The sequence below is a fragment of the Brienomyrus brachyistius genome, chromosome 2, assembly GCF_023856365.1.
Source record: "Brienomyrus brachyistius isolate T26 chromosome 2, BBRACH_0.4, whole genome shotgun sequence".
NCBI lineage: Eukaryota > Metazoa > Chordata > Actinopteri > Osteoglossiformes > Mormyridae > Brienomyrus > Brienomyrus brachyistius.
Window position 1 is genome coordinate 2,014,467 of NC_064534.1, and position 16,019 is coordinate 2,030,485.

At 48.5% G+C, this 16,019-nt stretch overlaps 1 non-coding gene across 1 annotated transcript; it reads left to right on the top strand.

Annotated features, from left to right (window-relative positions):
• Positions 1 to 15,755: 15,755 nt before the first annotated feature.
• On the top strand, positions 15,756 to 15,827 carry trnah-gug (transfer RNA histidin (anticodon GUG)). Its single transcript has one exon. It is a non-coding gene; the product is annotated as a tRNA-His (tRNA).
• The last annotated feature ends 192 nt before the right edge of the window (positions 15,828 to 16,019 follow it).

Genomic DNA, 16,019 nt, shown 5'->3' on the forward strand with positions numbered 1-16,019 from the left:
AGCTGTGAGCATGACGCCTGACCCTGAAAGCACAGGATATGCAGCAAGGGGCGCCCTGCAGTCCATAGCAGGTCACATACTCTATGGCAGAAGGAGATTCAAGAACATCTGAAAGGTTTTAATGGCTCCATGTGGCATAGTAAAGACCTTCATCAGAAAGTGGAAGAACTGCAGCACAACCCAGACCTCGCATATGTCTGCACATTCCTCTAAACTCCATGATGAGTGAGAAGGTGGCAGATAAACAGAAGCTACTAAGAGGTCAGCGGCAAAGTTGGAGGAGCTACAAACCTTAATGAGCAGGACAGGTGACCGTGTCCCTACGATGTCACAAATGCATTGGCCTGTATGGGAAGTGGTGAGAAAAGAGCCTTTCCTCGAGAAAAGGCCGTATCGATCGCGTGCAGACTGTGCTCACCTTAGAGACTGTGCTCACCTTAGAGACTGTGCTCACCTTATAGACTGCGCTCACCTTAGAGACTGTGCTCACCTTACAGACTGTGCTCACCTTAGAGACTGCGCTCATCTTAGAGACTGCGCTCACCTTACAGACTGCGCTCACCTTAGAGACTGCGCTGAAACATACCTTGTACACTGTGCTGAAACACACCTTACAGACTGCGCTCACTTTACAGACTGCGCTGAAACATACCTTACAGACTGCGCTGAAACACACCTTACAGACTGTGCCAGCAAGTGACCAGGTGTACTGCTGTCCAATGAGACCAAAGTCGATCTCATTGACCGCCGTGTGTCATGGTACATCTTGCCTCACAGCCTAAAGGACACTGGTGGTGTGGGGGTCCCTCTTCTGCAGGGACTACAGGATAGAAGACAAGATTGTGCAAAACACCCAGGGGCCCTTCAAGATGACCTGCTGTGCTCAGGAAGTTAAAGATGGAAAGATGGTTCTCCTTTCAATATGACTATGACCCAAAGTGGCTGTGCAGTGGCTGAATGCCAGTATGGAACAGTCCTTGAGTGGCCTATTTGCAGCCTTGACCTTGCACAGATTGACTGGGCTTGTAGAGGGCAGTTTACCAACCATCATCAAACAGTTTGACTGAGCTCAAATAGTTCTGTACAGAAGAAAGGGCAATTATCCCTTCCTCTGGATGGGCAAAGTTCATGGAGACACATGCAAACAGGCTCGGGCTATAGTTCAGGAGAATGATGTTTTCACTAAGTGTTCACCTAAGGGCTATTGTCATAAACCACTGATTGTCCTTTCTTTACGTTTTATTTTTCTTTCACAAATGTTATGCTCCTTTATTCTCAGGTGAAGCAGGATTTCTTGCTTAACTGGAAAACTTGTCAGATTTAACTTGTCTGGGCTAAATGCGAGCGAACGAATATAAAGTCCATTTGGCCCAGACTACCTTAAATTTATCAAGTTATCCTGCTAAGCATGAAATCCTGCTTCCTGGAACACCTCTTTGGATACTGCAAATATTTGTAAATAAAGATGATAAATATAATTTTATTTGTGGCCTGTTTTTGGCCTGCATTCCCAGCTTTGAGAGGGGAGGGGGGACTTTCTATAGCCATGATTATACATTAAAATAATTGATTCATTCAGCACCTACATTTCAGAGCCGCCCGCTGTACCGTATATTTATAGATGTGTCATATTATCGCAGCCTTACTCCGCAGCCTCCTTACGAGCCAGTCCCATGCCGGCACCCATTCCTGTTCCTGAGTTCAGGGCACGTTGTGTCATGGATGGCCTGCTTGTCCCCACCTCGCTGGCAGGTCACCTGCGGGATTTCTCTGTATGCACAGCACACACAAAGGTGGCGGCTCCCGAGGCTCTCTCCAATCACAGGGAAAAGCACATGCAATAAGGTGGCCTGATAGACAGACAGACAGTCAATCAGACAGACTGGCTGGCAGACAGACAGACAGACTGGCTGGCAGACAGACAGACAGACTGACTGGCACCATGAAGCTTCAGAGCATTGCTGCCAGGCATCACGGTGCCTTTGCTGTCTACAGAATAAGCTGTGAGTTATTAATAAAGCATCATGCACAATGGCAGCCATGTCGGTATTTAGGGTATTTAGGTGCTGGGTGCGGGGTGTTGTATGCTAATATCCCTCCGCTGAAGGCTGGGGGGGGGGTCTGGAGATGGGAGGAGTGATGGAGAGGTCACACCAAGCACACTCTCTCTTAAGGAGGGCACAGCTTCAGGCAAGGGACCCACCCCCACTTCTGCCCGCTCTCTGGTTGTTTGTACCGCCTCCCCCTCCCTCCAGGTGGTCCTGTCTGCTGTAATCAGGGCACCAGGCACTCCAGCCAATCAACCAGCACTTCTCCAGCCAATCAGCCGACGGCTTGCCAGCCAATCAGCACACGGGAGGCAGCACATGAGGTGCCATGAATTCCGTTTGTGTCTTATTTTGCAGCCACTGAACAGCAGGAGTTATATAACAAACACAGAGCAGTGCATCGCCCCTGTAGTGCAGCCAGCACATCTTCACCCTGGTCAGAATCCCATAGAACATGGAAAATTCCACATGTGAGCCTGGTCTTTTCATAGTACTGTGTATGCGCTCACTCTGTAGGAGCTGCAAGCCTTGTTAGAACCTCACTTGTCCTTCACTGAGGTTCGAGAGGTGAGCATTAGTGTCCCGATGACAAAACACACCTGGTCAGCATGTGGGGGAGGGACAGTGTCCTTAGGGGGCATTCCAGACATGAAGGGTGGATAGTTGGCTGGAGGACACCCTCTTCCTGCAGCTGTCCCCTCTGTCCATCCCTCCAAGAAGCCTCTCATCCCACTGCACCCACTGCACCCACTGCACCCCACAAACAAGTTCCCGCTGGGACTCAGGTTAGGGCTCCTCTTTACTTTTAATTAAATCATCAACATTATACTGGATAAGTGGATGAATGATGCACAGCCTGTTTAGACATATATTAAAAAGAATTTAGTAAATCATAAACATTCAAACTTTCCCAGTAGGTAATAGCTGTTCTCTCCACCTGCTTTTTTTTGGAGGTGAGAAATGCTGACGGTTTAGGAATAACTGCTATATGCAGCCTGAGACATGACTCTCCCAACTAAACTGCAGTTCTCTGCTGAGAAAATCACATTAATATCATCGCAAGCTTTGCCATTATGAAAGGGACAGTGAAATGACAGCCTTTTTACACAGGTGAGTCAGTCACACACACACTCACCAGGCTTTACACGAATCAGGACTGGCTGTCCGAACACCTGACTCCGATTACGTCGCTAAAGTTAAATTAGGGTCAGTAACTTTTTCCATGCGGCGAGCTGAAGCGAGCGAGCTGGTCTAGCCAACTCAGAGCAAATGAAAGAGACGCCGGTGCTGATGTGATCTTTTCTGCCTCACTTCATCTCGACACAAACACGTTACAACAATGCCCAAAAAAGATCGGACGAAACTACACGTACAAAAATGATGAAAATCTCCCTTTTCCAAGTCAGTGTACACAATGCAGACAGGGGCCATTCTCCTTTTGGTTCCTATACTTTTTTTCACTTCATTTTACATATATGGCTGCAAAAAGAAGCTATATACAAAAATTGTGCAACAGTAAAAAAATAAAACCTCAAGCTGTACATCTGCAAACTCTCATTTTCTCTTCAGTCAGCCCCCATGAAATATCATCTATGTTCCCTATCTTAGCCTAAGTGAAGATGTTTCATGAGAGAAAGGCTGCAGATTGTTCGCAGGCTGCGGAGTGCTCCCCCTTGCTCCCTGTCGCCCCCCTACTCTTCACTCCTGGCCCATCCTGGGCTCCCTGGAATTATGTGGCCCCTGGATCACAGCTGCCAGTTATCACCAACGCCACTGACAAAAATCCCAAACAGGGCAGAGCAGTGAGGGTAACATGCTGTCACGCTGATGACAGGCCAGCAGGAAGACTGCGCAGATGTGCGCTGATTCCAGTAGCTACAGCACTGCACGCAGGTTATGGTTATTTATGATTATTCTTTAATGTCCCCTGTTTCACTCCTGGAATAAGGCAACCAAGTGTTTCACTAAACATCATACTGAGTATAACTGTGTATGTGACAAATACATTTGAAAAAGCTTTTTAAATTAGTGGCCCATGAACTTCATACCAATCCACTGATGGATTCTTCAGCCTCTCCTCCCCTCCATTATTATGGGGGGTGGGGTGGTGGGGGGTCACATGCAGAAAGGGTGATAGTCAGACGGAGCAGAGCATTTTCTGCCTCGTCTCCTTCACATTTCTGTCTCCCTCACACCGCCTTCCTGCATCCTCCCTCATCCTGCCATTCCCATTACGTCACCATCTCCCTCATCCTGCCGTCTCCCTCATCCTGCCATTCCCATTACGTCACCATCTCCCTCATCCTGCCTTCTCCCTCATCCTGCCATTCCCATTATGTCACCATCTCCCTCATCCTGCCGTCTCCCTCATCCTGCCATTCCCATTACGTCACCATCTCCCTCATCCTGCCATTCCCATTACGTCACCATCTCCCTCATCCTGCCATTCCCATTACATCACCGTCTCCCTCATCCTGCATTCTCCCTCATCCTGCCATCTCCATCACGTCACCATCTCCATCATCCTGCCATCTCCATCATGTCACTGTCTCCCCCATCCTGCCATCTCCCTCATCCTGCCATTGCTGTCACAGGGAACAGCAGCTGTATTAGTGGCTCTGCCTCAGTACAGCGACATCACCACAGATGGGCCACCTTTCATGTCCAGATCCACTCATGCTGCATTATATTACATTATTGCTCCTGTCACATCCTTGGTTTTCATGTGGTTACCATCCACCCATGCATTTTCCACCACTTACCCAGGGTTGTGTCACATCGGCAGCAGTCTAAGCAGGGAGTGCTCCATGGGTGCAGGCCCGCCACCAGGCACTTGCATCTGAGCTCCCACCCCAGGCCTGGCTCCAGGGCGAGGCCCTCGTCTCCCCAATCTGGGCGGTGTAACACATTCCTTGGTTTTATCTCTCATGAGGATCTTGGTCTTTATCCAGGACACTCGCAATTCCAGACACTCAGGCTCCTGGCTCAGTCTCTCGAGAGCCCCGATCAGAGAATACATTGACTCTGCTAAGATCACCGCATCGGCAAAGTCAAGATCAGTAAATCTTTCTTCACCAATGGACTCCCCACAGCTCCTGAACCCCATGATCTTCCCAAAACCCAGTCCATACAAGCTTTGAACAGAATAGGAGCAAGAACACACCCCTGATGAACCCCAGAATCAACTGGGAAGAACGCAGAGGTTCACCTTCCACTCTGCACAGCACTCACAGTACCAGTGTATAGTCCGGCCATGATGTCCAGCAACTTCGGGGGGGGGGGGGGGGGGGAGGGATCCTGCAAAGTCTCAGGATGTCCAATAGGGCAACTCGATCAACTGAGTCGAACAGTTCACGAAGATCGACAAAGGCTGCAAGGAACCTCTACCAATATTTGCACTTGTGTTCGATGAGAACCCTCAGTGCAAGGATACGGTCGATGGTAGACTTCTTAGGCGTAAAAGCAGACTGTTCCAGTTGCTGACAGGCAAGCAAGTGATCACGGATCCTGTTAAGGATGACCCTAGCAAGGACCTTACCTGGCACTGAAGGCAGTGTTATCCCCCTGTAGATGCCGCAATCCTGGCGATCACCCTTCCCTTTCCAGATAGGGACCACAAGTCCACAAGTTTCCAGTCAGTTGGGATGACGCCTGACTCCCAAATGGAAGCAAAGATTGTCTGCAATGCCAGGAGGACAGCCTGACCACCAGCCTGGAGAAGTTCACCCCGGATACCACAGATCCCTGTGGCCTTCGCTGCTCCCAGCTGATTCACCATCCGTGCAATCTAAATGAGATTGGGTGGTTCACAGCTGATCAGAGGATCAGCTACGAGAACCGTGGACCAAGAGATGTCCAACATCCTAGCTAGAGGATCAGCTTTAAACAACTGCTCAAAGTAGCCGGTCCAATGAGTCAGAACTGCAGTGTCATCCGTAAGGATCGGTCCATCACCTGCCCTGACTGCAAGTCTCAGAGGAACAGATTCAGATGTGTGTAATGCTTTTATTCCTCTGTAAGCAGGACATGTGTCACTAGACCACAGATGGTGTGTCACCTGCTCACAGATTCATCTAACAAACGCCTCCTTATCTGCCCTCAGACCCCTCACAACTGTACTTCTCAGCTCCTGGTACAGACTGGAGTTGCCACCCAGTCATAAGCTGCAACTCCTCTCGATAATATCCAAGGGTCCTTCTTCTGGGAATACTGGCAACATCAACACAACCCTCAGCACCCTTCTTATCACGGAAGGTCTCCCAGATCACATTAGAGTCAGCAGTAGCACCCAAATCTGCAAGTTCCTTACACATACTGCATGCAATCTCATCAGAAAATGCCTGATCTTGGAGTCTGGCTAAGTCCAGCCTCATTCTCATAGTAGGTGGTTGCCTACTCAATCTAAGCTGAATCTTCAGAGTAGCAACAACAAGTCTGTGGTCAGAATTCACAAACCGGACACTTCTGTAGACCCTGCAGTTGTGCAGGAGCCTCCAGCATCTGCCCATGAGGATGTGACCGATCTCCAAAGAACATGGAGCCACTTCCAGCCCAATCTCCAGACCCATGGGGATGGATACAACCCTCATGGCCAGCCCTGTCAGAGCCAGTGATCGCAAGTCACCCATGACCAGAGGAGTGTCACCTCATGGGTACCTTTCAACCACCGAGCAAAGTTGCGGGTAAAATGTCTCCCTCAATGAGAGATCTCCCACCGCAGTCGGAGCACACACCGAGACAACAGACAAAGCACCCAAGGAGTGCATTAACCTCAGTCTCATAATACGCTCAGAAAGGAGTGAGATAAGACACGATTGGAAGTAGCCAATCCTCTACAGCAACAGCTAGTCCCTGAGTATGGCAGCCATCAGACCGACCAGACCAAAAATAGGTATGAAGTAGGTACACCCACCTACAGAGATCTGACCACTCCCCAGTCTGCGTACCTCAGAGTGCTGCCACTGAAACGTGGAGTTTACAAAGCTCCCCTAACAGCAGAGGAAGATGGTCATAATTCCAGAGAGACAAGATGTTCCGCACGCCTACCCGGACTGGTCACCTCAAACTGGGACCCGAGTGCCGCTATGCAGCAGGTGACGCCTCAGTACTACACCAGCCCCGATCCCCAACAAGCCTGACCCTATTAGCTCAGACGGTTTTCGATTCATCCAGGGATGAGGCTCCCGATGACTTCCCCCCATCCCCTTCATGGCGCGTGCAGCCTTCCTGTGGGCAGCTGCAGCAGAGCTACTCCCACAGAGAGCAGAAGTCTATCGTGCTTGTTTAAATCTGCTAATATATTATTATAATTGCTGTTGTTATTTATTTATTATTAGCCTGTTTTTCAGAATATTCTGTTTGTGTATTTTACATTTTCTTTGCACTATACAGTATGTACTGGTTTGCGCTTGTTTGTTCTGCATCATACAGATGTACTCTGTGCTGTACACCATACCTTGCTTCGGTATCGGATTCCCTCGGGGATCAATAACATCTTATCTTACTGTCTACTGGATTAGGCCGATCTGTTCTTCCCATCACAAGGTAAATCTTACTGGACCCAGACTTGTTAAGGTGTCTCATTAACTGATGTTTGTGTCCCAGAGTTTTCTTTTCTTCTCACTGAAACAGATCCTTTTCATTTACAGTCTGCCTCTGTGTCTTGCTGACCCTTTTACTGCCCACCCCCGTCAGCCCGAAACGGGATACCCTCCCTCCTTAATAAATCCGTTCTGTGCCCCACACCCGAATCCCACAATTCTGTTTGCCGTCCGCAAACAATGACTTTCCTGAAAATACGCCTCCTACAGACAATTCCAGATATGCACAGACCTGCTTAAGCGTCCACATCCTACCTGCGTCCCATCTGCTCCCGCTCTCTCCACAGCGTCAGACTGTCCTACTTCTCTGCCCCCACCCTTAAAACCTCCCATTAATCACACCAGTGTGACTCTTCACTTCAGCGTCATCGTCCCACTTCCTGTCCCCTCTAGTAGCCCCGTCCCAAACCTCCCACAAGAAGAACTTTCTCCTGATACCTCAGTTCCTTTTCCTCAGTGTTCTGGCTTTTATATCACCCCTCATCTTCATCTGCTTTCTAAAGCGCCCATCCTTGTATCCGTGATGTAAATAAGCAGACATTTCAGGATATAATTTTATTTGTTAAGTAGCCAACCTTTCCACGTCTGATCATACTTCATTAATGCAGTTGTGCGAGTAACCATGTAGCGGCAGTATTTTGCAACGTGCAAACAGTAAATAATACAGGTAGGTCTAATGCAAAATCTATTTTAAATTAGAATATTGCACTATATATATCAGTAGTCTGGGACAGGCTCCAGCTTTCACGTTGCCTGGGGTGGATGGATATATCTGCACTGTGTTGTGTGTGTCGCCCATTTAAATGTTTTTATATGCAAGTATCATAATCATCGTAATCATGAATGAATGCGCTTCAGCGTTTAATTTGGAAACGGGATGCGCACATTTAATGCACCATGCAATTATGATTTTTTAGGTTTCATTTCCTTTCATGTGAAAGCCAGGTTAATTTAGTTCTGGATATGAATTCTGATTATTTTACACTCGGTTCCACATTTTCCATTTACGGCTGTGGTCACACCTTTCCATCCATATGCTCATTTTTAGTGCTTTGGGAGGTGTTACTGAGAATGACCGGCTCTCTCCATCTGCCCTCATCCTCTCCTTGACCCCAAAACCACATTTCAGCATGAATCTGCTTCCTGTCCTCCATGGCTGGTTATTGATGAAAGCTGACGTGGTGATCACCATAACTCTCCCTACTCACAAATCTCAGAGAGAAATGTGTGTGTGTGTGTATGAGAGAGAGAGAGAGAGAGAGAGACCGAAGGGGGGTATTTTTATGTGAGTAGGAGATATACTGAGACTGTACTGAGATCTAATGGGGCTTTGTGGGGACACAGACATCTCTTAAGGGACCCTATTGTCAGTATAATTCTGACAGGACTGGGTCTGTGTGCACCAGTGAGTCTGAAAGTGCACTGAACATGTCTGATCTATTCACAGGTCAAGGACAAGTCGTGCACATCGGTTTCTGTACATATCTATTCATGCACATCACCCACATGCACTTGCATGGAGGACTCTTCCCCTAAGCAGCTAAGCTCACAGTCAAACGCATAAATCATGGTAAACGGAGATGATTGCTTGAGTCTTTTCCTCTGCTTTACACCTCTCTCACTCCCTACACCCTCTTCTCCCCGATCCTCTGCTTCAGCGTTGATGTTTCAGGTATGATCCTTTGCCTGAGACCTCACTGTTCACATCAGCAGAGTATCCACTGCGTCAAAAAGAAAAAGTCTGATCACCTGGGGGTCCAATATCCCTGATCTATCACCCAGCGCTTGGTATTGACAGAACTATGATTTTTCCTGTACCTCAGTGCTTCAATTTAGTCGCAAAAAACACATGCTGCCCTATTTTAACATCAAGAGCAAGATGAAGGACCACTCAACCCTTCCACTAACAACAACCCCCCCTTAAGGCGGGGTCTTTTCGAGTCGCTCTCAAAGACACGCGTAGCCTGTCTCATTAACTTAAAAGCTTCTAAAGCTGTCTGCCAAGAAACTCCAATTATCTGTAAACCTGGATGGCTGTGGGACTCTTCAGGTTCAGCTGCTGACAGAAGACTGTGATGCTCAGTCATTCCCAGATTTGGGCTACAGCCTCAATAAAGAATACCAGGAAGAAATCAGGCGGCTTTCACAGGATGCTATCACCATATGCACAAATTTCCAAATCACTTAATATTTAAAAAAAAAAAAAAAAAACTTAATTTTAAGCATTCCATTGTTGTGCCACCTTGAGCACCAGTCCGTCTTGGGTTTCATCTGCTAGCCCTTCGGACATGACCCAATTTTCCACCAGCAGATCCAGAACACCACCAAGGAACACCCAGTTTCAGCCCAGCGTCTAGGCGCATACGAGCAGACAGCTGGAAAAAGCTCACGCTTCCTTTCAGTGCTTTATCATGGGTTTCAACTGATGGGAATCATTTTTTCTCTCTAAGCTACTGCACTGGAAAAAATCTTCTTCATTATTCAGGGGTACAAGAGCTGAAAACAACTTTACAGTTTTACTGTTACAACTTCACTGTTACAGTGCTACATCCGTACCTTCATTACACAATAAGATATCCCTGTCACATCCAGCCCCACAATGTGTGTCTGCTCCCTCGGTTTCCCTCGAGCATGGCTTCTACTCAGCCACACCAGAAGCCTGTTAGTCTTACCTCTTGTTCCTGCCCTCTTGTTAACCACTCACAGCTGCCTTGTGTTTACTCCTCTGTTAGTCATGTATATTAGCGTCTGTAAGGCTACGTTCACACTGCAGGCCTTAATGCTCAATTCACATTTTCTGCTCCAATCAGAATTGTTGTTTGCCTGTTCACATTACTCTTTTTTTAATATCAGATTGCTCACAGACCGGCCCACGTGTGCATGAAACGACAAAAACGCAATGACGCACACGGGCAAAAGCAAAGACGTCACTTTATTGATGCAGGAAGTCAAGCTCCAGCACGGAGGCACCAGCGCATGTGCTCATGCTCAAGCTCCTTACCCTCCTTCTGAACTCTCCTCCACGTTTGGCACTCTGACGGAGACACATGGTGGCTTCCGCCTGCACAGAACTGTGATGAATGTCGATCGAGAGTGACGTAAAAGTCGCATGAATTCCGATTTCGCATCGCAAAAAATCAGACCAGTATCTGATTTATGACCACATACTGAAGTAGCCCAAATCGGAATTGAAAAAATGGGATTCCATGTGGCTGTTCACATTGACATGAAAAAATGTGATCTGAGTCACATATGAAAAAAATCGGACTTGGGCCACATTTGTCCTGCAGTGTAAACGTAGCCTTAGTCCTGTGCTCCCTGTTCAGTCATTGCTATCTGTCTGCGCGTGTTGCCCTGTCTGGTTTCCACAATACACTCCCCCATGAGGGGCTGTACCTGCTGACAGCCGCAATATGACAGAATGACTGAACCGCAAAGATGAACCTGCGGCTGTTCTCCAGACCACCTAGAAGAATCAATGGTCTACGTACCCCACTAATCCCTGAGAGTGCTCACTTGTGTGACCGACGTTGGTACTGGTCAAGCGCCAGTGAGGAACCTGTGCCCGCTCCTTTGCCTGCCACCGCCCCTGCTCCAGATTCAAATGGGGAGGAGGAAACTGTTCAGGAGCTCTGCGGAGATCCCTGGCTTCAGGAGTCACCCGGTGGTTGCCCTGTTGCACTGGATAGAGGTGGAATTGAGGGCAGTCTCCTTGGTCTCCACTTCCCCAGCAATACAGGAGACGATCAGGGCATTGTTTGCTTTACACTGGCAAGTGAAGCTGGCACACAGCCTACCGAGGAGTCGTCTGAATCACTCCCTTCCTCCGCTGCTTGTTCTCTTGCCACACTCATTTTGCCTGAATCCCCAGGTGAGCCCAGTGCTGAGCGTACCCAACTCGGAAGAGGCCACCGCCGCTCCGCTGGTACCCGACTCGGAAGAGGCCACCGCCGCTCCGCTGGTACCCGACTCGGAAGAGGCCACCGCCGCTCCGCTGGTACCCGACTCGGAAGAGGCCACTGCCGCCCCGCTGGTACCCGACTCGGAAGAGGCCACTGCCGCTCCGCTGGTACCCGACTCGGAAGAGGCCACTGCCGCTCCGCTGGTACCCGACTCGGAAGAGGCCACTGCCGCTCCGCTGGTACCCGACTCGGAAAAGGCCACTGCCGCTCCGCTGGTACCCGACTCGGAACAGGCCACTGCCGCCCCGCTGGTACCCGACTCGGAAGAGGCCACTGCCGCCCTGCTGGTGCCCGACTCGGAAGAGGCCACTGCCGCTCCGCTGGTACCCGACTCGGAAGAGGCCACTGCCGCTCCGCTGGTACCCGACTCGGAAGAGGCCACTGCCGCTCCGCTGGTGCCCAACGAGAAAGAGGCTGCTTCTGCTCCGCTGGCATCCTTGGCCCGAGATGGCTACTGCTCCACTAGTGCCCGTTGCCGTACCTGGCCTAGAGGAGGTTATCACACCCTACTCGTTCGACCCTGTGTGCCACGCCCCCTCGTTAACCTCGTGTGGAATCCCTGTGTGATCAACTGTTATGAATTGTTTTCCTGATTTCTGTGTATTTCCGTTTGTTAGAGTAAGTTTTCCCAGTCCTATCATTAACGTCAATTTAACATCGCTGCCAATCCTCTCCCCGTATCCAGTGTTGTTACCCTGAATCCCTCGTTACCCTTATTCCCAGACTCCCGTTCTTCCCTTCCCACCGTGCTCACCCACCTTATGACAGAATGACAGGACACCTCGCCTCACGGACGACGGCTACATGATCCTGGTAGATGAGGTGATCTACTGGCTCCGGCAGCCTGAGATGAGGGAGGTCCCAGCTGCCCGAGACCTGAAGTTCCAATCGCGGGACATCTTGGAGGGGATTTCCCCATCCTCACCGATGAGGTGTGGAGGAACTTAACCCAGCTCAGAAGCTGGGTAGTGGGGTCGATGGTCTGGAAGGTAAGTATGGACTGTAGATTATAGATTCCCTCCTCCCTCGCTGTTCGATCTTCCAGATCTCGCAAAAAAAACCCGCAGCGCCGGCTTGCAGGAAGAAAAAGACGTGGACAGACATATATGGTTCTTGCCCTGTGGGTCCTTCTGTGCCTCTCGGTCCTGGCCCAGCCCTCTCCTCAGCATCCTCCTGCTCCCTGTCCCTCTCCTTTTGCTTGCCCAGCTTGTGGTCCTTGCAGTCCCTCACCTATCATAAATTTTTTATGTCTATTTATTTACTCTATATACTTCTTAGGATGTTTGTGCACTGTGTACTTTTTAAAATGTTTGCATTAAATGTTATCGCCTAGAGTATACGTGCTCTTGTTGCACTTTGTCTGATCTGCATCATATTCTTTGTTTATCTGCACTTTGCTGACCGTACAGCTGTATGCGATAATTTCCCTCAGGATCAACAAAGCTTATCTTCTTGTCCAGTTTTAGCCTTCTTATGTTTACTGGGTTCTGCTTTCTTATGTTCTCGATTTGTTTTGTTTTTCCTCTGGAACGGTTGCCATTTGTTTTTGTCCAAAGCCTGTCTCCACACCATTGCCCAGGGAAGATGCCCTTTCTGCCCTCCCACCATCAGGTTGCATGGTCTCCTTCTTGTCCAGTCCATAATAGGTCTTACAAACTGATTATCTGGTTTGTTAGACCTGAGCTTCTCTCTTACCTGACAATCCAGCTCTTTCCCACAGTAGCTGGCCCCTACTGTGGGCCCTAAATGGACTTGGACTGTTATGTACTCAGCCAGTGTCTTCCTGTCCAGTTATGCCAGAGGTGTAAATGGAGCAGAAAATAGAATAGAATATTTTTATTGTCATTGTATATGTACACTGGAACTCTGCATGGTGAGACATCACACCCAGATGCCATATCCTCTGCTTTTCACATTCACTCTCTCTCATTCTCACCACGCATTCTCTTTTGTTAGGTCTTCAAGCCAACAAGACCCCTTCCCAGGTTCGTTTACGAGCTTCCCAGGTTTTACTCTGATGTTACCGCCCTTCCTGTGCCCTCTGCAGCCGGAAACAGCCCCACTTCTCACCACTGCTAAGGCACGATCCTGAAGGAAGTTCGGCTATAACTCAGACCTGACACAGAGCATTAAGGCTGCACTGAACCGTGAGCCACCTGGCAGATATGGAGATAAGGGTCCTGTAGAGGGGCTCCACTAAATCACAGCAGACTGATGAGAACATTAACCACCCTGACTGCACTGAAGTACAAGTGTTTTAGTCACTCTGGCTTTTCTGCATCCATGAAGCGACTTTCAGTGCTTTCACGTTATTAATGTTCAGTTGTGTTCTGTCTCCTTTTCTCAATTATAGGCCAAACCGGTATCTGCGTTTACGGCGACATCCTACTCAGACACGGAAACCTTGTGGTTCCTGTACCTGCCACCTTCTCACATGGACACACGCTGAAAAAGCGCAGTGTGATCGGCATGGAAGTGGCTCAATACGTGAGGACATGATCTCCAGACTCACCTGCCGAGTCCAGGCAGTGAGACTCCATCAATAGTGCCTGCCACTTATTTAAGGGGTCACAAACACTGAGTACAGGTATCATTATTATTAAAGAGCAAATGTCCCAATTTTAAGATTTGCAAAACATCTCGTCACAGGAGCAGCTTCTTCCTCACACCATCACCCTCATGAACAGGTGGCCAGGATCATCTGCCGGGCCACAGCTACTCCTGTCTTTACACCCAGCCTCACATCCACACATACAGTGTCATACAGTCTCATTCTCACACGCAAAGGTCATTACTGCTGTTGGCACTTTATGTGTGTTTTCTGTAAATTATATGTTCATTGTCTGTATATTGTCAGCCTATATTGAGAGACACCAACGGCTGAAACCAAATTCCTTGTGCTAGTTAAGTCAGATTTTGATATATCATTTTCAAATTTACTTTTCTTCAGTGCATCCAGCATTTTTATAGAACATCGCCATCTTGTGGAAAACAAATCTCATGGCACCCAATTTCTTCCAATGCAGAAATTGTTTGGGAGTTTTCATTAACAATTTCCCATGACATCAATAGAAGAAAAAAATAGCGCATAAAGAAGCATTTTATTCGTTCTGTGTATAGGACTGAGGGAACCTGTTTCAGTGTCCCTACTGGAATCTCGATATGTGTCTGCGTTTGTTGCCGACAAAATGCCCACATTTACTTTGCCATGAAAAAACATTCACGGCCAGTCGATTAAAGCTTCTCATTTTAAGGGTCGCCTCTCACGAGAGTCGATAGAGTAAGAAATGCGTGACTATACAAAGAGTTATCAAGACATGCACACGTATTACCATAATCTCATCTAAATAGGAAAATGACTTTGAGAGCTAGCGAAGGGCAGAGAAGAGCAACAACCCATTAAAAGGGATTTAGGTGCTTCTAATGCGGTCTTTTGATGTTTCGGCTTTCAGGCGAGGCGCCCCAGCACAGTGGCCCAGTCTGTGGCCCTCCGTCTACGTCTCTGTCTCCGTCTCTTAATGACTCTGACATAACAGCATAATGTGCGTGAAGGTCTGCAGCCGCACCGAACCCAGCTTCCCGAAAGCCTTCACGTACGAAGTGGGACCGCTGAAGCCCGCATACAGCCAGTCACCAAACCAAACACTAATGAATGCTCCTGTGTGAATAATAAATGGCTGCCAAACATTACGAGTGTTTTTTTAAAAAGCACAATCAATCATGCGTTAAAGCTGTTTTCCTTCCTAGGCGCAAATATTCAATAATGCTAAAGCTTCAAAGTCTAGCGGCGGCTCCCTCGCCATGGACACGAAATAATGAAGCCGAGCCCCTGGATAAGGGCTCCCAACGACAGCCAGGCTGCCAGGTAACCGGCGGAAGAGAAAGAAGCGATTTATATTCATATTGATCTTGAAGGTACTGAATGTGATTCGTCAATCTCACGCAAAGCGCGTTGTAGGGCGTCCATTGGGGTCATATTATTGGAGACATTTTAAATTTAGGGCGAGGGATTGTTTTGCAAATAGGTACCCGGTTATAAAGTTAATTAAAGACCTACAGTTTATAGGCAATAGTAAATGAAACGTACAAGTGCCTCACCTTTAACATTATGGGGAACGTTTATTCCAGAAGGTGTTGGGTGGCTCGCCGTGATCGTATAGTGGTTAGTACTTTGCGTTGTGGCCGCAACAACCCCGGTTCGAATCCGGGTCACGGCAAACATCACCCCTCCCCCCCCCCCAACTGGTTACTTTTAGGGTAGCGTGTGACCTGCGATTGGAAGGTTGCTGGTTCCAGTGCACTGTTGTAGAACAGCCCCATCTCCATTGCTGCAATCCCCCTCATGAAATGCTCAAGTTAAACGGACTGGAGTGCTTTTGTGAAACTCTCACTGTAAAAATACCCAACCT